Source organism: Trachinotus anak, unplaced genomic scaffold, assembly GCF_046630095.1.
Source record: "Trachinotus anak isolate AG129_WGS33_773 ecotype Australia unplaced genomic scaffold, CSIRO_AGI_Tana_v1 ptg000012l, whole genome shotgun sequence".
NCBI classification, from domain to species: domain Eukaryota; kingdom Metazoa; phylum Chordata; class Actinopteri; order Carangiformes; family Carangidae; genus Trachinotus; species Trachinotus anak.
This window is the reverse complement of record NW_027273863.1, coordinates 5,143,408-5,163,194: the sequence shown is the minus strand read 5'-3', so window position 1 is coordinate 5,163,194 and position 19,787 is coordinate 5,143,408. Positions and strand designations below refer to the sequence as shown.

The window sequence follows — 19,787 nt, the reverse complement described above, 5'->3', positions numbered from 1 at the left end:
ATGCTAACTTTAGTAGAAGAAAACAAGTAATAGAAATAGAAGCAAGAGCTAAAATTGGTGTTGCTTTCTCGGTGAATGGAGTTTGATGTTTCTTCTAGACCGGGAAGTAGCTGTTAATGCTAATGTTGGCTATGTAGCAATAGCAAAAACCGACATATAGCACCTTTAATATACCAGGAAAGGCTTTTTCTTCTTTCCAGTAGTAACAAGATAAACATCCCTCTTATGATTTTTAGTTGGACTTTCATGTTTATTTGTGAATTCTTAAACTAAATGAAATACTGACATACCTGCAGTAACGTACAGTAATGTATCAGTCATGATGACAACACCATCCTCCAGCTGCTGCCTCTTTGTGGCATTTATCACCACCCACACCGTAGCTACTGCCTCTCATCACCGGTTGGTGTCGCTGCAGGCACTGGTACCCGAGCCGTCTGTCAGTCTGTCTGGCAGGGATGGGGGGATGTAGCATTGTGAAGTAGAGGAGAGGGAGAGAGAGAGAGAGAGAGAGAGAGCGCACCTCTGCCGCTCTCCCAGCCTCCTCTCCTGTGCGCAGTGCTCCGGCCCGGCCGCTCCTTCCCTCCTCACTCCCTCCCCACAGCTGGCTCTCTCCTCTCTCTCTCTGATGCTGGCTTGCCTTCTCCCTCCACACGCCGGACCAAATACTTCGGAGGGTGGAATGACTGACTACCTGTTTCGCATGGTCTGAATTTCGGGAAATTCGCACGTCGGAAAGGAGGGGAGTCAAGAGGGAAAAGAGAGGCTCTCCATCCCCCGAGGGAATTTATTTTACAGTAAGCAGGCGCAATGTCAGTTTCCTCATTCCGCTCGCCTCACACCTCCCATCTGTGCGAATGCTTGAAGAAAAAGAAGCTGGAATATGCCAGCCTGCTGGGAATATGGCTGGGTGTTGTATTTAGTTCGAAGTGTGTGCCAGATGTTTTTGCTATTTTATGTTAGTTTATTCCGAGGCGTGGTACGGATTGTGTGTGTGTGTGTGTGTGTGTGTGTGTGTGTGTGTGTGTGCTTGTTTTTCATTATGATGCGCTAAATGGCTGTGGTGCGCTTGAATCGATCGTGGACTGAAAATGGAAACCCCCCATTTCAGCTAGACTCGCCATGCATCCATCCGAGGCCGGGGTGTGTGGGGGTCGGAGGAGGAGGATGAGAGGGGATGGGGAGGGGGGTGGAGGCTGGCTGATGCGAAAACGCTATTACTTTCAGATTGACCTAAATTTGAGCGATATTCGTAAGATTATAGCGGGTGACAGCGGCTCATCGTGACCGGCTGCGCCGCCTTTGTGTTGCCTTTGCAGGCGCGATCAGAGCGTCGGAGTCCCTCAGCCATCTCCAGGCATGTGAGCGGATGGAGAGCACCTTGCTGCCTCTGTGCTCCAGCTTCGGCCTGGCTGCTTCTTGAATCGCTCCATGTTGATCACCTAAGAAGAAAACAACAACAACAAAAAAAAAACTTTAAAAAAAACCCAAAAAACAAAACATACCAAAGTGTGACTCTCCTTCCTGCTGTAGAGTAATTAATCTCATTCATCACGTTGCCAAGACAACTGTGTTTCAACAGAGAGCAAGGTAATGTTTGCTCATGTTAATTGTCTGTGGGTTGGTGCTCTGTGACCTGGCAGAAACTGGCCAGGCCTGCGAGCAGCTCCTGAATCAGCCCTCATACAGCCTTACAGTGGCACCGGTCCCCGCAGGGCTGCATAGCAGCTGCTGAAGCCTCATTTAAACTTAATTCCTGTGTTTTCTCTCACGACCTATAGCAGCGGAGATCACAGCTCCGCTCCCAAGATGGAGGAGCTACCCAGCCCTAATGAGAAGTTTAATGCGATGGACACTGGGGAGGGCTGGGGGAAGCCAAGGAGGGGCTTGTGATTAGGCCAGCAGAACAGATTATGTCTGACAGTGAAATGTCTTATTAAGTTGCTTATCAACAGGCTGCCTTTTTTTTTTTTGGTATTGGTCCTGGTATTGTGCATGTGCAGTATGTTGTAGCAGATGTTTTCCATGAGGTTTGAGTGGACAGTGATGACGTGTGTTCATATTCATTGAGGTGACAGCAGAGAATTGATGCTAGTTTCTCTTCTCACTCGTTCTTTTTGACCTCTGCCTCCTGCTGCTGGACCAATGGAAAGTTCCTTGTGAACACTAGAACCAATCAAATCACAATGGGACAGCTGACAAATGTCAGTAATGGTAAATATGAAGGTACAGCTAGCTGGTTAGCTTAGCATAAACACTGGACTAAACACGTTATATCCTGTTTGTTTGTTCTGTACAAAGACTGCATTGTACAGGGGACTGTTTCTTGCACTGGCTCTCTGTACAAGCTGGTTGCACTGTGACATCAATGCTACAGCAGCTTCATATTTAATGAACAGATATGAGAGTGGTATCAATTTTCTCTTATCTCTCTGCAAGAAAGTGTGTTTTGAAAAATGTAAAGGCTATTCATCACCTCCTTTTAAGATATTACCTTCTTACGTTGGTATATTTCAATGGTTTTAAAGACACCTAAAGAGCTAAAGATAAAAATAAGCCAAAAGTCGTAATATAAACATGTTGAGGCAGCTTAAATTGATCTTTTGGCCCCTTAGAGGGCTCCGACACCCATGTTCGTAACCACTGACTTACCACTCTCTGGCCCCATAATCCAAAATGATGAGTGTCTGAATGTAAACATTTTTCTCATGTTGTGACTGTGGCATGAACATGATCACAGTTTGAACTCCTTGTCTCCAGCATTCATCTGGTCTGCCAGAGTGCACACAAACAGCTTGTGTTTACCGACTGCTACAAGCCAGATTTGCAACATCTTAAAGCGGAGCTCGGAGCACTTAACACGCACACACACACGCACACACACACAGGTGAAACATCCAGCCAGTGTTCTCGTCACACAACATTTAACTGATCAAAGAGCTTCTTCTCCCAAATGCTGCTGCTGCACACGTTCCCACAACACGCTGCACAGCATCGCAGGAAGCCAGGAGTCTTAGGAGAATATTCACCTGCTACTCTGAGGTGTAACAGTACCCCGGAGTAAACCCCATCCCCCACCACCACCCACCTAATTGCAGAAGATGCATGGTGGATGGTGGAGTAACCCCATGGCTGTGATCCTTGTTGGAAAGTCTGAAAAGTGATGCTTGCCGCCACGGTTCAGAGACATGTTAAGAGCACGTTATCATCCAAAGACTCGCCTCGGCTGCCGTAGCCTCAACAGGCTTCATTAACTTTTTATATTAAGAAGATGATACATGTGATGTGGACAAATTCTTAATAACCTCTCACTGAGACTGATCTGAGATATGGATTACTGCTTTCTGCACTGCAAGACCCAGAATCAAATGAATATAATTTGAAAGCTGCATTTAATTCGCCTCAGAACACTATAATGTGAAGGGGACAAACAAAATAATGCAAACAAAAAAGACACAAGAATATATTAAAACCCGGGTGTTCATTTTCTAGTCTGGGCCGTCATTTCTGTAGGTTATGATACATTTTACTCACCAATGTTTGCTCAGATCTGGGTACCTAACGACAAAAGAGTTGTGGCAGTCAGCCTTTGAACACAAATCTGAAGCAGCTAGACAATCTGTGCCTTAACTGCAGGCACGTCACTCAAAAAGCAGCTAAATTAATCAGAAACTCTGGAGTACAGTGCTAAGAAAACTGCAGTTAGAAAGAAGAACAGCCTCCAATAGTTGAGACCAGCCATCAGGGACACTACATATACCGTATATACAGTATATAGGGGTTTAATAAATACTTAATTAGTATGAAACATCATATGGCCCACTTTTGTAGCAGCATTAGCATGCTTTAGCAACTTCAAAGTGAAAGTTGTTTTTCCAGAGTTGTAATCTTAACTGTAACCCCTGTAGACTTCATGTTGGATTATATAGTTGAAGCTGCTGTATTTAACCAGGGAATTATTGATGGTGATGGTGTTATTAGCAGAGTGCTAATAATTGTAATTATGTAAATACTTAACAAATGTGTGAAAATTTAATAATGTACGTTCATATGTTCATATGCATTATTTTCAAGGCACCAAGTGATTTGACTGTTAATGCTAGTACTAGCTCTCAGGTTATCACTGGTATATCACTGCTGTCAGTGTATTTACCCTCATGTTCTTGTTTTATGTTATTTTATTTTTTTCTAAATAACCATTGTCCTACATGAGATAAAACATCAATAAGGGGCTGAGAGACTTTCTTTTTTTTTTAGCTACAAACATTCACTATATGTGAATCAGCCATCCATTGTCCTAACCTGATAATCTCTGCTGATAACCTTGTTCAGAAAAAAAGACGAGGGAGAGATAGAGAGAGAGAGAGAGAGAGAGAGAGAGGCTGTGTGTCTACCAGGTCACTGTATTCCAATCATGGCAGCATCTGATTCATATCACAGCTGACGTCCCCCTCCTTCAGTGAGTAGATGGTGAAGATAGGTTCCCTGGTCAACAACCTCTTTATCCCTTGAACCATTCAGGGTAGAAACACAGCAGCAGATGCAAGAAGTGGGACAATATGTCGCTGACACTATGAACCATATTTTAAATTGTTCAAAGAAAATTGAAGTAATTTTGATGGTAGAACGATCGAATGAACCTGTATGACAAAAAAAAGGGAATTTGGCAACAATTACATATAGATTTTTCACCGATGTGTTGTGGCTGACAGCCCTTACACTAATGTTCATTTATATTAAAAGAAAATGAGATAAACCAAACAAAACAAAACAACAACAAAAACAAAGAACAGACCAATGACAAACCAGGCCTTCTTCTCCAGTCATTCCAGTCCCATCTAATGTTGTATACTGGGACTTAGAGCTAGGTCAGTGCACATGATGGTGAACAATGCTGTATGACTGCACCGGCTTTGTGCAACCCTGTTTCTTGACCATAGATGTTATGCACATTTTGGGTATTAATGCAGGAGACCCTCAAGATTAAATTTTAGATCCACTCCTGTTTTTAATGTCATTTATTTACATTTCTTCGTCAATCATAATTTCAAATTAAAATACTTGCAAACGATTACTGTTTTTACAGTCTTTTAATGACATGTATTGACTGTACCACATGCCTGTAAATAAAGGGAGTAAAAACAACAAGGACAAAGGTTCAAAGGGTTAACCAAATCTATTTCAGTTTATTGCTTTACTTTGAATAAATTAATTCAGTTTTCCAGGCATAAAAAAACTGCAAATCTACAGATTCAACTATCAATACTTTCCAGTATGTTCCCTCTGAAAAAGTCTTTTTCAGAGACATGAAACACAGAGATGAAAGATGTTAAAGGGTCTTTGAATTGAAAATAGTTTTACCTTTAGGATTCACAAAAGAAGACAGAACTTGTGTTCTAATGAAGAAATAACTCATTTTTTCCTTTCAAGGTTTCAACACTGAGCTGTTTGGCTGCTTTGCCTGTGTGTTCAGGATCTGTGTTCCACTGAATGACGAAATGTCGTCTAAAGAGCTTGGATGTATTTGTCTGAATCTGAGCAGGGAACGCTCCTGTCGACCTCTGCATTCATCCTGTTGCTTCATCATCAGTAAATGCAAATTACAGCAGAAGCCATACGTCCTCAAGCTATAACACAACCAACACCGTGTTTGACAGATGAGGCTTTGGGTCATGAGCTGCTCCTTTTGTCTCCACCATTTGCTCTGTCCATCAGTTTGATAGAGGTTGATTTTGGTTTCATCAGGCCAGAACTTTTCTTTTTGTGTGTTTCTGTGAACTGCAGCCTGGCCTTTCTGTTTTTGAGGCTTACCATCTTGTGGTGAATCCTCTGAGGTTTTAGTCATGAAGTCTTCTCTTGATTGTTGACAAGGAGACATGTCTGCCTACACCCTGGAGAGCATTCTTGGCTTGTTGTGCAGTCATATTTTCTTCCCCATGAAAATGTTTTCCTCTCATTCACAAGACTTGTGCTTCTTGCTCCACCAGATCATTTGTCATTTAGTTTTGTTCCTGCTTTTATAAGTTACTAAACCATACTCAACTGGCAAACCAACTCCCTTTGATATCCCTCAGACAGAATTTAGCTTTTTAGCCTCATTATTATCTCCACCACTTACACGGTCACCTTTTTACTCCTCATAAAGACCGACACCTCCACCTCAAGCTAAATCACAACCCTCAACTCCTCCTTCACTGAGCCATGTGTCAGCTCTTTGTGTATGAACTAACCTTGATATGACACACAGCTGTCTGAGAAGCATTTAGCGGACATATATTACCCACCTGGAAAACCAATATCAGTTAAAATGTTCACTATATTTTGAACATTTTCATCACTTTATTTTACCGCCTAACATCCCTTTATGAATCAAACAGTTGATGTTCTGTGTAATACAGAGCGCTGATGTGTAGGAATATAGAAGTTCTTTTTTAAAGTTATTTTTATGGGCATTCCTGCCTTTATTGGGAGAGACAGTGAGAGAGAGACAGGAAAGTCGGGGGGGGGGGGGGGGCATCATATCTCAAATATGAGATATGATGCTCATATTTGTTGACTTAAAACCAGGTTACCTGTTGAACAAGCTGAAGAAGTAAATTGTGAGTGCATGTACATGGAATCACTGATGGATGTTCAGCAGTGCTGGTGTTGACCTTCGCTGATTGAACAGCATGTTAATTAGGGCTGCATAATTAATCAAACTTTTATCAAAATTGCAATAAGTGCAAAATCCATATCACAAGAGCTGAAATGTTTTTGATGAAGGTAAAATGTGTCACAACATTGTGGTGCATTGTTAGCACAATAAGCATTGTGGTGCTACAGAGACACCCCGGCCTACAAATCATATTGTCCAGACGTGACGGAACATGCTTGTTTGGTACAGACCCCAGCAAAAATCACATCATCATCATCATGTTAATTTTTTTTCAATGAAAATGAAATGAAAAAAAAAACAATCATTCCAACTGAAATCGTGACTCATATCAATTGCAATATGATTTTTTTCATGCAGCCCCAATATTAATACCTTCAGCCCTGAACAGGCCCAAAACTCAGGTGACTTGTCGTCCACCAACAGCTTCCTCTCCCTGCAGCTTCCGCTCGTGGGTCCGGCTGGTTCACTAATGGATAATGGCAAATAACAGCTGCACTTTGGTTCCCTGTCTCAGGCACTGAGTGGTTTTCCCTCTTCTCTCCAGCACTAAGAGGAGAGAGGAGCGGAGTGGGAGCTATGGAGAGGGTAATGGTTGTTTGTCGGACACATCATTTTGTCACTTGAGTTTTGTTCATTTCACTTGATGGTTGAGTGTGCACTTTGCAGCCAGAAAGCTCTCCTTGCAAAATCGCTTTGCACCTATATTTACTACGGCACCCATTTGGTTTGTGCTTTAAACAGACACTTGAATGAAAATGTGGCCATATCTGTCTCAGCTGAACAATGTCATTTAGTTTATGTTAGTAAATTTCTAACACATGGAATAAACCTCAGTCTGTCAAGCCAAGAGAACACCTCGGTATTTTTAAATCGCTGCAGCAGCGCATTAGAAAGTTAATGAGTAATGGATAAATGAGAGGCATATTTCATCTCTGTGTTAATCCAAGTTCAGGCCGTAGCTGTCATCATTGCTGCAGCGAGTTCACCATCCTCTCAGTGTCTGGAAAAGCTCAGACCCCGCGTGTCCTTCTGCATCGAGGGAGACAATAATACTCCTCCTAATCCACCTCTCACTGCATTGCTCACCCAATCAATCCCCTGTGGAGTGGGACGTTGCCAAGTTGCGGTTGCCAAGTTGTGGTTGCCCTGGCAACTGGGACTCGGTTTTGCTGTGATGTCAGCCAGGTGCGGCGTGGCAGTTTGGGCTCTAACAAGGCCGACCCTTGTTGGGAATAATGAGCGGGACTCCGCTGTCATGGCGATGACTCTTTTTGTGTATGAGGGGAGGTCAGCGAGGGGCGACTCCCAATTAGCTTGGAGAGTGTGAGTGGGTGGGTGGGAGTGATAAGTTTGTTACTGTTTGTGTGAGTACAAATGGTCTTTTCTGTAACATGCGTATCAAACACGTTCACAGTATGTATCCATATGATGGAAATGGCCATTGAAGAGGGTCTTGTCTGTACAGTGTGGCTGTCTCTGGTTTGGCATTTTCTTATACTATTACTGATACAACACCAGAGTCTCTTTTATGATGATGATCTCTACTTGACGTGGTAAATTTTGTAACATGTTTCCATACAAGAACTTTGTCCTGATAAAATGCATAATAAGTATGAAATCTGACAAGATTTAAGTTGATCAGACTCATATCTTGCATCCTAACTTTATGTCAGATTCATCAAAAATTGACCATTTTTAATATTTGATGTTATGGATGTACAGTTTGGTCTGTACCCAAGAAATTCTGAAGCCGTCCCCAAAAAGTTGATGAGTCGATGCATCAGTCAAGAATACCTTGAGATGATTTTATGAGACACTTTTTTTTTAGCTGCATCATGGTACAATAGTGCAAATATGTTTGAGTGTTGAGTGCTGCACCATGAGTGCTCACCATTCACTCTGACCACCTGTCACTTCTCTACGGTACAAGAATGTAGCAGTTTTTCTCCAAAATGTATTTATGAAAAAGTAAACAACAGTATCTAAACATAATTTGTAGTAGGTAGTAGATGGATTAGCAGAGCAGGTAATTTATTTGCACACATGAAACTGTGCTAAATGTCTCACTTCACATAAAGCATGAAACTCTACAACTCTACATTATTAGAACCAGAATAGAGTATATTATAACACATCCAATATGATAAATATTGTAGTTGATAAAGATTGAATACAGAATAACCTGATTAACTGAATTCTTGAAAACATGATTGTGTGTTTGCAGGTCTTTCTCACTAACATTTTTATTGCTTCATCCAACCTTATCTATAATCAACTTCAATTAGAGCTCACCTTCTCTTTTCCTCGATCAATACAGCAGTTGTTTTAGGGTTTAAAAGTCCTTCTATAGTCATTTTCAAGTCTGTGACTTTGCATGCCCTTGTCTTTTAGCCTGCATGTGTGCTGTGTGTGTTTTTGACTGGGTGGGCGATGGAGGCTTGGCTGCGTCCTGACAGCTGCTCTTTGTTCTCATGTGCCTTTGGCGTTTATGAACTTTAATGTTTAAGTGGCTCTTACATAATTACAAATGAGCTCCTTTTCCATAGAAGCTGTTGAGAGAAAGCCATTATGTCCTGCAGAGCTTGTGGAGCTGTGAAGGTAAAAAAAAAAGAAAAGACAGATTGTGGTGGTTAAACATCCATTCATCACTTATCACTTTGATGAGAACAATTCTCACTCTTTGGATCTGGCAGAGGATACATTCATACTGATTTTTCACAGACACAGGCAGAGAGAGAATTTCCATCTGGTTGTGAAATTAATGGTTTTGCAGAAGGACATTTTTTGGCCACTTGGAGTGATATTTTTTTTTTTTCAAGCTTTGGTCCCTTTTTGTGTAATAAAACAATACCTTTGTGCTGCAAAATACACTGCTGAGATTTGTTGGTGTCAGTGTATTCTTTTGCTTCAAGCTGTGTCCTTGATTGTTTTTGTCCAAACTACCTACATTTCTGTAACTGCTAATGTATTGTAAAAAAAAAAAAAAATCACCTGAAGTTCCCATTACATGTGAAAAAAAATGACCACTCAACTAATTAAATATGAAGAAGGTAAAAAGCAAAAAATAAAAGCAGTGCTGAAAAGGGAGGGGGTGCTATCTGTTCTTTTCCTCTGACAGTTTTTATTTCATAAGCATTTTTTAAACTTTAAAGGGCATTTTAGTGCCCTGAGCTCTCATTAATTTCTCACCCTGTGCAAGCATTTGCTTGCTTGCACGTTTTGTATGAGCAGGCTTGTGTGTGTGTGTGTATATGTACGCATGCAGTAGAGGAAGTGGCGTCTGGCCAGTGTAGCCCAGCTTTGTCTGGATTTAATGCCTCTTCATTCACTTACACTCTCGTCCAGCCAGCACCCTGACAGCAGCTAATCTCCTCTTTATCTTAAAGGTTTGCTCAGCACTTTGGTGTCCCATTCAGACGAGTGCAAACCAAAGATTTCAGGCAGCAACGATGCACCCCTCGTTGACTGCTTCACTATGCCCATTAGTTGTCATTGTACCACGGAGTAGTGAGCATAGTTGAGCTCCATACAAGCTGTAGTAGAGTTTTCAGACGGGTCCAGACATAACAAGATTGTCATATGTTCCAGTTCTCTATCGTCCCTTGTAGAAGAAAATATGTCTTTGCGTGTGTGTGTGTGTGTGTGTCTGTATGGCAACAAGCTAAAATGGTTCTGTCCAACCCCAGATTATGCTAAACCAGCAAGTCCATGGGTCCACCACTTCAGAAATAGATGTACATTTCTCAACAACTACTTGCAATTTTGTACAAACATTCATGGTCCCTGGAGGAAGCATCTTACTGATGTTGGTGATCCCATGACTTTTCCTCTACTGCCAATATGAGGTTGATGAGATTTTTTTTCTATGAAATGTCTTGACAACTATTGAATGGAACTGGCTAAAGATAGTGTGCAGAGGATTAATCACATGTTGCCAAATTAGTGATTGTCTCACTAGATTTGGTGACATTTAAACCCCTTTAGAGTCTATTAAAAAAAAAGCACCCAGTGGGAGATCTGACAACCTTTTAGTCAGACCATGACTCCTCTGTCTTGATGAAAGTCACCAATGTTTGTCAGTGACTGTGCTTTCATGTGTCTTTGGCTCAGACTGACTGTGTTCGGTGAGTGGAGGAGAGCAGCAGCACACTCAATTGACCAATCATCAGCCAGCCAAAAAAAAAAAAAGTGAATGAGCTGTAAATGTGAGTATCTAACAACCAATCACTGATCCCCTTAGTTTGTCTGTGGGGCTCCCTCTCCTTTGTTGTTGATTTAATTGGACTATTTATGTTTTATTTCATATTAAACAGCCTTCATCAAAAAATGTCAAATTTAGATGTAGATTTAGATGCACAAGTTGATAGTATCATTAAAAAATAACTCAGTCAAACCAGTAAGATTTCAACTGGCTTGACTTCATTTTCAAAAAATCTTGCATAGGGGTACATTAAGAAAGAATTCAGACCCCTTCAGTTTTTTATATTTTGTTATGTTGCAGCCTTACACTCAAATCTTTAAAAATAACACTACACTTAATAGCCCAAAGGGTGAAGCAAAATTAAATTCTAGACATTTTTGCAAATTTATTAAAAACTAAAATATTGCAGAAGTATTCAGACCCTTCACCCTGTGCTTAGTTGAAGCAACTTTTAAGATAAAGAAAGTAGCAGATCTGATTAACATGTAAACAACAGAAATGCCAGCAGCTGGAAATGAGACATCAGCAAAGTAGTAAAAGCCCCGTTATGAAATAAATTATTTCTGTCCACTGAAACGCTAGAGGGCTTTTAATTTGACATTTTTTACAGGAAGTCTTGAATTTGTATGATTGTGTAATGTAGTAACTTTAACAGGAGCAAAATGGGGCTTCACCCTAAAATACTGGTATGACCAATTACATGTCAAACAGAGGGAATTAGAAATAAAAGTTTGCCTCTAATACAGGCCTGCCTCATATAAAACCCTGTTACTTTCAACAGTTAACTACAGGGAAATAAAGCTCATTATTTTAGGAAATACAGTAGTTGAAAACTATTGCAGATCCTCTGCAAACGCCCCCTGATGTTCCTGACTGTTCAAATCATTTTAAAACCACTGGCCAAAGGGAAAAGTCCAACATTCAGCCAACCAATGGTGTAACTTCCTCACTCGGCTCCCACTCAGTCGGTCACAGACATTCACATTTAAAGGCCCCACTATTGCAGTCCAGCCAAAAGTAAAGGGGTCTGAATACTTTCTGAATGCTCTGTAAATAGTTATGATTCACTAACATGCAGATTAGTGTGTGATGTAATCTAATGGCATCAAGTGACTTTTGAGCATGCTTTTGCTACTCTCCATTGAAAATGGATTGTTGTGAAATTTGCCACAGACATTCATATTCACCTCAGGATGAAATGTAATAACTTGCAGGAATCCATAACTTTTTCGGAATCAACAAACTTCATCTAACACCATCATTTTGTTTTGGTTTGTCAATAACTACTACCTGGTTTATGATCAAAGACATGCAAAATTATTGGCATTTCCATCAGCCTCAGCTGTATGTTGTGTTAGTGCTATTAGCAAATTTTAGCATGTTCAGACACCAAACTGTTAGCATATTGATGCTAGCATTTATGTCAAAGGATAGAGGGTTGAAGAGTCACTGAGCTTTATAGTGACACAGAAAATAAAATGTGTCATCTGTTACAGATGTGATCCACCAATCTTAACAGCAGAGTCATCAGTCTTTCACATTTTCTCACCACAGTAGCCAGGATGAGATCATGAGTTTGCATTCATTAAGACTCTTTGTGCTTGAAGAAGATATGAGTCATTACATTTGTTGATCTATCCAGCAATTAATGAACTTGCAAATGGCTTTCTGTGCTGAACAACCTTTTTTATAACCAGGATGAAGAAAAAAGTACTTTTTCTGTGGAAATTAGTCATATTACAGAGGAAAACATTAACAGAACTAATTAGCTGGAAAGGTCTTGTTATGAGATATTTAGACACCAAATAAGCAGTGCAAATAATGAGGATGTCGTTTCCAATCACCGGTTGTGAAATTACCCCAGGCTCACAAGGCCACGCCCATGCTGTCTGTGCCCTTCTCTGGATTTGGGATTAGTTGAAAGGAGTGCTGTCATTGATCAGCCTGGCAATCTACACCTTAACCCACCTTTTAATGAATGAGTCCTAAATCATTGTTTTATAGCAGTGCTGTTTCGTAATTTACCATTATATCACCTGATTGTAAATTAACCTTGAGTCCTTGCACATTTGGAAAATCATTAGAATACAGATTGAACTTGTTGAAGTTACGTTTTTTCATTGGTTCATCCGGGACATAGAAAAGATTGAGGTATTTTAATCAGCTTTGATGTCAAAAAGAAAACAGGACATTTCACTTGGGAAATAAAACGACATGGAAATGAAATAAAATCAAAGAAGCTTGTACTTTTTATAACTGGTGTGAATCAGCTATCAGACACTGTACGTCAGCTATGTGGGACTTTTTTGGGTGCTTTATCACCAGTCCCAGTTAGGCAAAAATGGCTCGAGCAGTTTGGCGGCTGCTGATTGAAAATGTCACACTCTGCCTCCTTGAAGACCGGCTGGGACCAGAGAATGAGCCTCTGAACATAGCTCAAAGGAAATATTTTCTCTTAGACCTCTTAACTTTGACTAATGGGGATATGTCAGGTTGAGCTGAGCATCTTGCTGATGACTAAGCATTGTGTCTGACTGAGAGATGAAGAGACTTTGCAGTTTATTGGCTATGGGTCAAATCCCTCAGAGATTTTCACTCTGCTGGCTAACATGCTGCTCTCCATGTGTTCCAGGGTGTAAGTTAGGCTGGGAATTCCTTATTTGCACTTCTCTCAGCTGCTCCAGAAAAATTACAGTGTGTCCTTACTGATCTTTGTCTTCAGCCTAAATTAACAAATTTCATTGATTTGCGGCAGTGAAATAACACAGTGTCTTCAGTTAACTTGATTTTCAGCCTAATTAATGGAAGACATTGATCCAGCAGTGATAAGCTTGATGTATGTTTATCTGCAGTGTTAGACCTTTTTGTTGTAGGTCTGCATATGTTTGATGCCTACTTTCCTCCTCTTGCTTGCCAATGGCTTGAATGCCATTTGACAGCTATTTCAATATTTACAGGAGACAAGGAGACATGATGCATTTCCAGAGATTTGATTACTTTCCAGTATGAATCCGTATGATTCTGGTTTACGTAGATCTTCAGTAGTTAGAGAAGAAAAAAAAAATCTAAATGATACTACATGAAATGACTATAACTTCAGTAGCATTTCATATTAATGCAACATGAGCATATTCATGCATCATGTCACAACTCTCCCTGTCAAAATACTTTCTTAACTCTTTCCCTTTTCTGACAGTAAAAACAAAATTTCTAACAGAAAACAGAAAGATGGAAATGTAATGCATCATCTGTCAATATCCTTTGTGCATTGTACTGAAATATGCACATAGGTACAAGGTCAAGCCCTTACAATATTATAAAGAGAAACCCAACAGCTCTTACTCTAACTATAGCTAATAATGCTAACTAAAGTAGCTAACAATGTGGTTTTCCATGGTGCAGAGCCTCCATGTGGACAAATAATCTACATTTATTACACATACTGTTATCACTGAGCGAGGCAGGGGAGTAACTAAACACAAGGCACATCGAGCAAGAGAGACCAGGAGAGTGAGAGGAAGGGAGCGCTAATTACCAAGCTGAAGTAACGAGCACATCTGAACTGTGAACAGACTGTGGATCAGTGAGAAATTTGCTAAAAGAAGGAGAGAGCTAGGAGTGCTCGGGCAAAACTAGCGTATGTTTAAATGTACAACAGGTAATTAGCAAGTGTAAAGGAAAAAATTGGTAAAATAACTGAACTGGGACAGAGTAGCAAAACAGGCTAAGACCAACACGAACAACAGGAACTGACACAATACTGCATTATTACTGCAGCACCTCATGGCTCAAAAGTTTGTACCATGTATTACACAGTATAAATAAACTGAATTTCATTACTATACTTAGAGCTTTAAAATCCACCTACAGGAGGAAAGCACAAAGGAAGAAAAAAAAGAAAGACTGGCCACACACCAACCACCAGATGCTAAAATAACTGGTTGCTTATTAACCAGCTTGGCCAACATAAATTACCAAAACACGGAGCTAGATATCATGGAAGCTTACTACTAGTGTGAAAAAACAAACTTAAGCTCCACATAAAAGCTAGTTAGCTACTTATGGTATTTTGTTGATGCAACTTGTTTCAAATAATGTCATATGTCCAGCCTCTAAACTTGCCTGCTAACTTTAGCAGGGAAGGGATGTAGCTGAAGTATTTGGTTGGTTGTCAGTCGACAGAAAAATATTCACAAAACAGAGCAATACCCTCCACTACAGTTCTGGTCATAGCATGAAGCTTTGGGTTTTCATGTAAGTGCTGCACTAAATGTAATTAGGCAGTGTTTTATACGTGTGTGTGTGTGTGTGTGTATGTGTGTATGTATATGTGTATATATATATACACACACACACACACACACACACACATATATATATATATATATATATATATATATTCAAACTAAATAAGACAATATAAGGTCACTATTATCATTGTTTTTCCTGTGAAATTATGAGAATGCTTGATGTGACTGAACATGCATTATTCTTTCTTTTCTATTTAAATTGCCCAACATATGAGAGTCTAGTGCTGTGCCACATGAAACGTGGCTTCAGAGAGGAAAGGAGAGAGAATATTAGACAAGGAGAGTGAGGAAGTGGAAACAAATGCAGAAGGAGGCAAGAAGAGGCTTCATATACGCGGTGAACATTCTTCACCACTGACTGTGGGAGCCAGTGACACATGAAATATGAGAGACAGCAGCACTCTTCACTATTTATAGCACTGCAAGAGAGAAAGAGAAAGATTGAGAAAGCAGCCACACCACATACACTCCAGGGCAGAGCTGGCATCATTTTTTCATTGGCTAAAGAGGAATTGCGCCCAATTTTCAGAATGTGCACATGTTATAGCAATTGCAGTGGACAGTTCCAGTCGGATCTGTGTGCATTTACAAATCCCTTCTATAGTGTCCGCATCCACTGGCCATCACTTTTCTTAATTCTCACAGAGCTAAACAGATGCTTGGGGGAAGCGCCGGTTGCGGCTTTGTCTTGTTGCTTTGTGACGATTCAAACCCATCTGTAGCTCAACACTGCTTTGCACAAACTGCTAAAAATGTATCAGTGCTGCAGGGAACAAAACAGCATGTCCTGTTCTGCTGGAGATAATAATGAAAAGATGCAAAGAGGGTGCGCAGCTTCATTTCATTTCTGCTGTGTTATGTTGAGATGAAGCTGTGACCTGTGAGTAAGAATCAAAAGAGATAGGAAATTATGATTTGGTTCCCTTGTACTGGCCTGCCAACCACTAGAAAGAGCTGGCCACGGCTAAGCTAAATTAATAGGGGTCATAAGGGTAACTGTGACTATTGATGGATGGATGAATATTTGGGGAACGCTCATCATTTGCCAGCATCCACTGTGTTGTTTTTGACGTAAGATGATTTAGAATGATGTGACCCAGAATTGCATAACAGGAGCATGCCACCACTGTCAGGCCAATTCAGGCCTGAATTGCAGGGAGACTTTGATGCAAGATGCTGGATAAAACAATAGGCTGACCTACCACTTTCATGACAAAACTGGGAAAACAATATTTATCTCTAAGAAATTGTCCTGACCTGTCACAAAAAAAAGAGAAAGATGAAAAAAAAATCCATCTTTATTCAGTTTTCCTGAGACATACTGCACTTCAGCAGTTTAAATAATGCTGACGAGGCAAAGCTGATGTTTGTGTGTGCTTTTGAATGGTCTCTCCTTTTGACATTTCACTGATTCTCACCATGTCCTGCATCATGCAGTCCAAACCACAGTCCTTTCTGCTGTTTGATGCTGCTGTTCTTATGCTTGGAGTCGAGCTTTAGCCATGGTCAGAGGCAGAAGCCGAGGGCGGTCGTGCCTCTTTGATGCTGCCTTCCATAAGCAGTTTCTTCAGTGATGTCATTTCTTCTGAGAAAAGCCCCTTCAGAGTCGGGCTGATGTATTATGCATGGCGCTACAGTAGCTAGCTAGTGTGCTAGTAGCGCTCTGGGGTGGTAATGGTGATGCTCACAGTGCTGAGAATAGCAATGGGAAGCCTTTGTACTGTAGAGTTCATCTATAGTCAGTTTTTTTCTTTACTCAGGGTACGGACATTATGTTATGCATGAGTGCAAACACAGATACTATGCATGTTGAGAACTACAATAAAGCTGGCAGGCTGGAGGAGCCATGTGTGCAACAAATTATGTTAACATCACACAATACTTTATGCTATGTAAAGATTATAAAACAACTATTTTTACTTTTGTATTTGTTTTACCAAGTTTATCAAAAGATTAGCTAAAAATCCTGCTAAAAAAATCATCACATTCGTTACCCATATCCTCTCTGGTCTGTAGTAATTTTGACATAAATATAGAGCTTATTGATTTTGTCTTATGGCTGAAGTTGCAAAAATGTAAATCACTTTCAAGGTATTTAAGGAAGTCGTGTTTTCGTCTTTTACATTCTGGCTCAGTTCCTTTATTGCATTGAATATAAAATTGACCAGGTGTCTGGATATTGTTGATGTTCAGTTTTTTTTGAAAGTTTACTGAAGTGAAACGTGAAGCAGTAAGTCACTGTCCTTGTTGGCTAAGGGTTCACAGAATGAGCAGGATGGCTTAAACTGAACAGTATACTACACTTCTGCTCAGTTAAGGTAGACAGCTAGTTATTTTGTCAACTGAAATCCTTAATCATCTTTTTATTTCACTTACTGTGTTCCTCAAACAGATTTTTTCTCATTTTCTAATTGTTGTTGTTACTGGCAGGGGGTGGGAATGCCAGCTGGTCTATCAGTCCACCACTTTGGTCCAGATTGAAATATCTCAAACATTATTGGATGGATTGCCACGAAATGTTGACATTTATAGTCCCCAGAGGATGAATCCTAATGATTTAGCTTTTCCAGTACCATCGTCATAAGGCTGACATATTTGTCAGCTATTGGCAGTTGCAGCGTCAATGAACTGATTGGTTGCAATGAAATTTGTTACGGCTATTCAAGCTCCCCAGAGGATGAATCTTTTAAACTTGGGTGATCCCCTGACTTTTTATTCGGCCACTATCGGTTGTTTGACATTTTTGGATCTACAGTGAAATACCTTAAAAACAACTGTATGGGTTGCCATGAAATTTGGTACAGACATTCATGTTCCCCACAGGATGATATATAATAACTTTATAATCTAATCAAAATCTCAGCTCATAAAGCTAATGATGTCTCCTCACCCTGATTTGTTTGTAGTGTTTAATGCTAATTATTAAATGTTAGCATGCTAACATGATAAACTAAGACAGTGAACTTGCTGAACATGACTTCAGCATATTAACATTGTCTCTGTATGTTAGCATTTAGTTTTAAGCACATTACAGACACACAATACACAAGCATAGCTGTAGACTTGTTCTGTCTATAAATACCAGAGCAGCAGCTGGCTCACTGGAACTGTGTAACACAACTTCAATAGTAGGTTTTGAAGAGAGGATCACAACACAAGGTCATTAGCAGCAGCAGTGTTCAGCTTCATATGATAGCTATCAGATAGGACATTCTGCTAAAAGTTGTGCTGGTGGAAGTGAGGAGCATTAGGTCATTCCTGTTGCTTGGCAACACAGAGTGACAGTAACAATCTCATTAGCTACCCTGATGTACCAAAAGGGTTAAAGTGTGGAAAAGGAAAATGGAGAAGATAAGTCCACAGATTTCTTTGCTTATGGGAGAATGTGAGTTGATGTCATTAGAAATCAACATGGAGCACAGTTTGCCCGCAGCAAAATGTTCTGGGTTTGAACCCGTTATGTGGCTAGGATCTTTCTATGTGGAGTTTCCATACTACCCCCAAACCTGCGTGGGTTTCCTCCTACAGTCCAAGTCCAGACATGCAGGTTAGGTTAACTGGTGACTCTAAATTGCCCATTGGTGTGAATGTGAGCGAATGTGCCTGTGATAGACGGGTGACCTATCCAGGATGTACCCTGCCTCTTGCCCAGTGTCAGCTTGGATCTGCTCCAGCCCCCCTGCGACCCCTTAAGGATGAGCATTGTAGCTGATAGATAATAGAGCTTCCTTTTACATCTAGATATTAATACATGGTGCCATTTCAAAGACTGCTTTCATTGGAGTGTGGCTAAAGCTGACACATGCTCACCAGCCTCAGGCATTACTGGTGGGGTTTAGAGTCTGTTTCTGCTTTATTGCTGAGATGTGTCTTGGGTCCTTCAAACACAGGAATTGAACCTGTGGCTTTACAATAATTAGACGCCCTCTGCTAATACAGCTCTGCCCTTTGTGTTTACTTCACAGATGAACATATAAACCCTCAGGAGTTTTGTTCTAATATACGCTCTGGCAGCTTTTCCCAACAGAACGCTGCAGTTTGACCAAACGCAGTCCACTTTATAACGTCTCAGCCTGTAACTTTCATTCCTAAATTTGCTCTGTCAACAAACAGCTTTGTCATGATGCGTCTGTCATCGCCTGGTTTTAATTCCTTTGTGGGTGGAGGTGGGTAGTGCAAGTTTTAATTTGTCTCTATGCTGTGTTTATCACCACTGTTGTAACCTCTGTAATTATACCATGTGGTGAAGCTGCTCGTGAACATAGCTCGCCCAGAGGATTTGTGGAAAATGTATAATTCATGATGTTGATCATATTTTTAGCAGCTCCAGCTTGTTGTTTGAAGACCGAGATGTAGCGTTAAAGAAGGGCTACTTTGTAATGAAGATGAGGATCTACTCCTTGAGTGAACAGTTTGTTTTCCTCCTCTTTTAACTTCCGTCCACAGTCCGCCGGGAGGTTGTGCGGAAGGAGGTGGAGCCTTGGTTTTTTGTTTTTTTTTCTCAGGTTCCCCCATCTGTATTTTCAAAGGTAAAAAAAAAATCCACACCAGCGCCTGAGTTTATGTCATCCTTTATTCTTATTTAATTGATATTTTTCTTTCATGCTAAAACAAGTAT

At 40.5% G+C, this 19,787-nt stretch overlaps 1 protein-coding gene across 8 annotated transcripts in view; it reads left to right on the top strand.

Moving 5' to 3' along the window:
• The first annotated feature begins 317 nt into the window (after positions 1-317).
• ctnnd2b (catenin (cadherin-associated protein), delta 2b) overlaps positions 318-19,787 on the top strand; it is a 187,592-nt gene continuing 168,122 nt past the window's right edge. For 7 of the 8 annotated variants that reach the window (XM_071491658.1, XM_071491656.1, XM_071491650.1 and 4 more), the window contains exon 1: positions 318-797. The gene's annotated coding sequence lies outside the window, so the exon portion shown is untranslated. Of the gene's footprint in view, positions 798-10,768; positions 10,864-19,787 lie in introns of all 8 variants that reach the window. The other variant, XM_071491649.1, reaches the window with a different exon arrangement.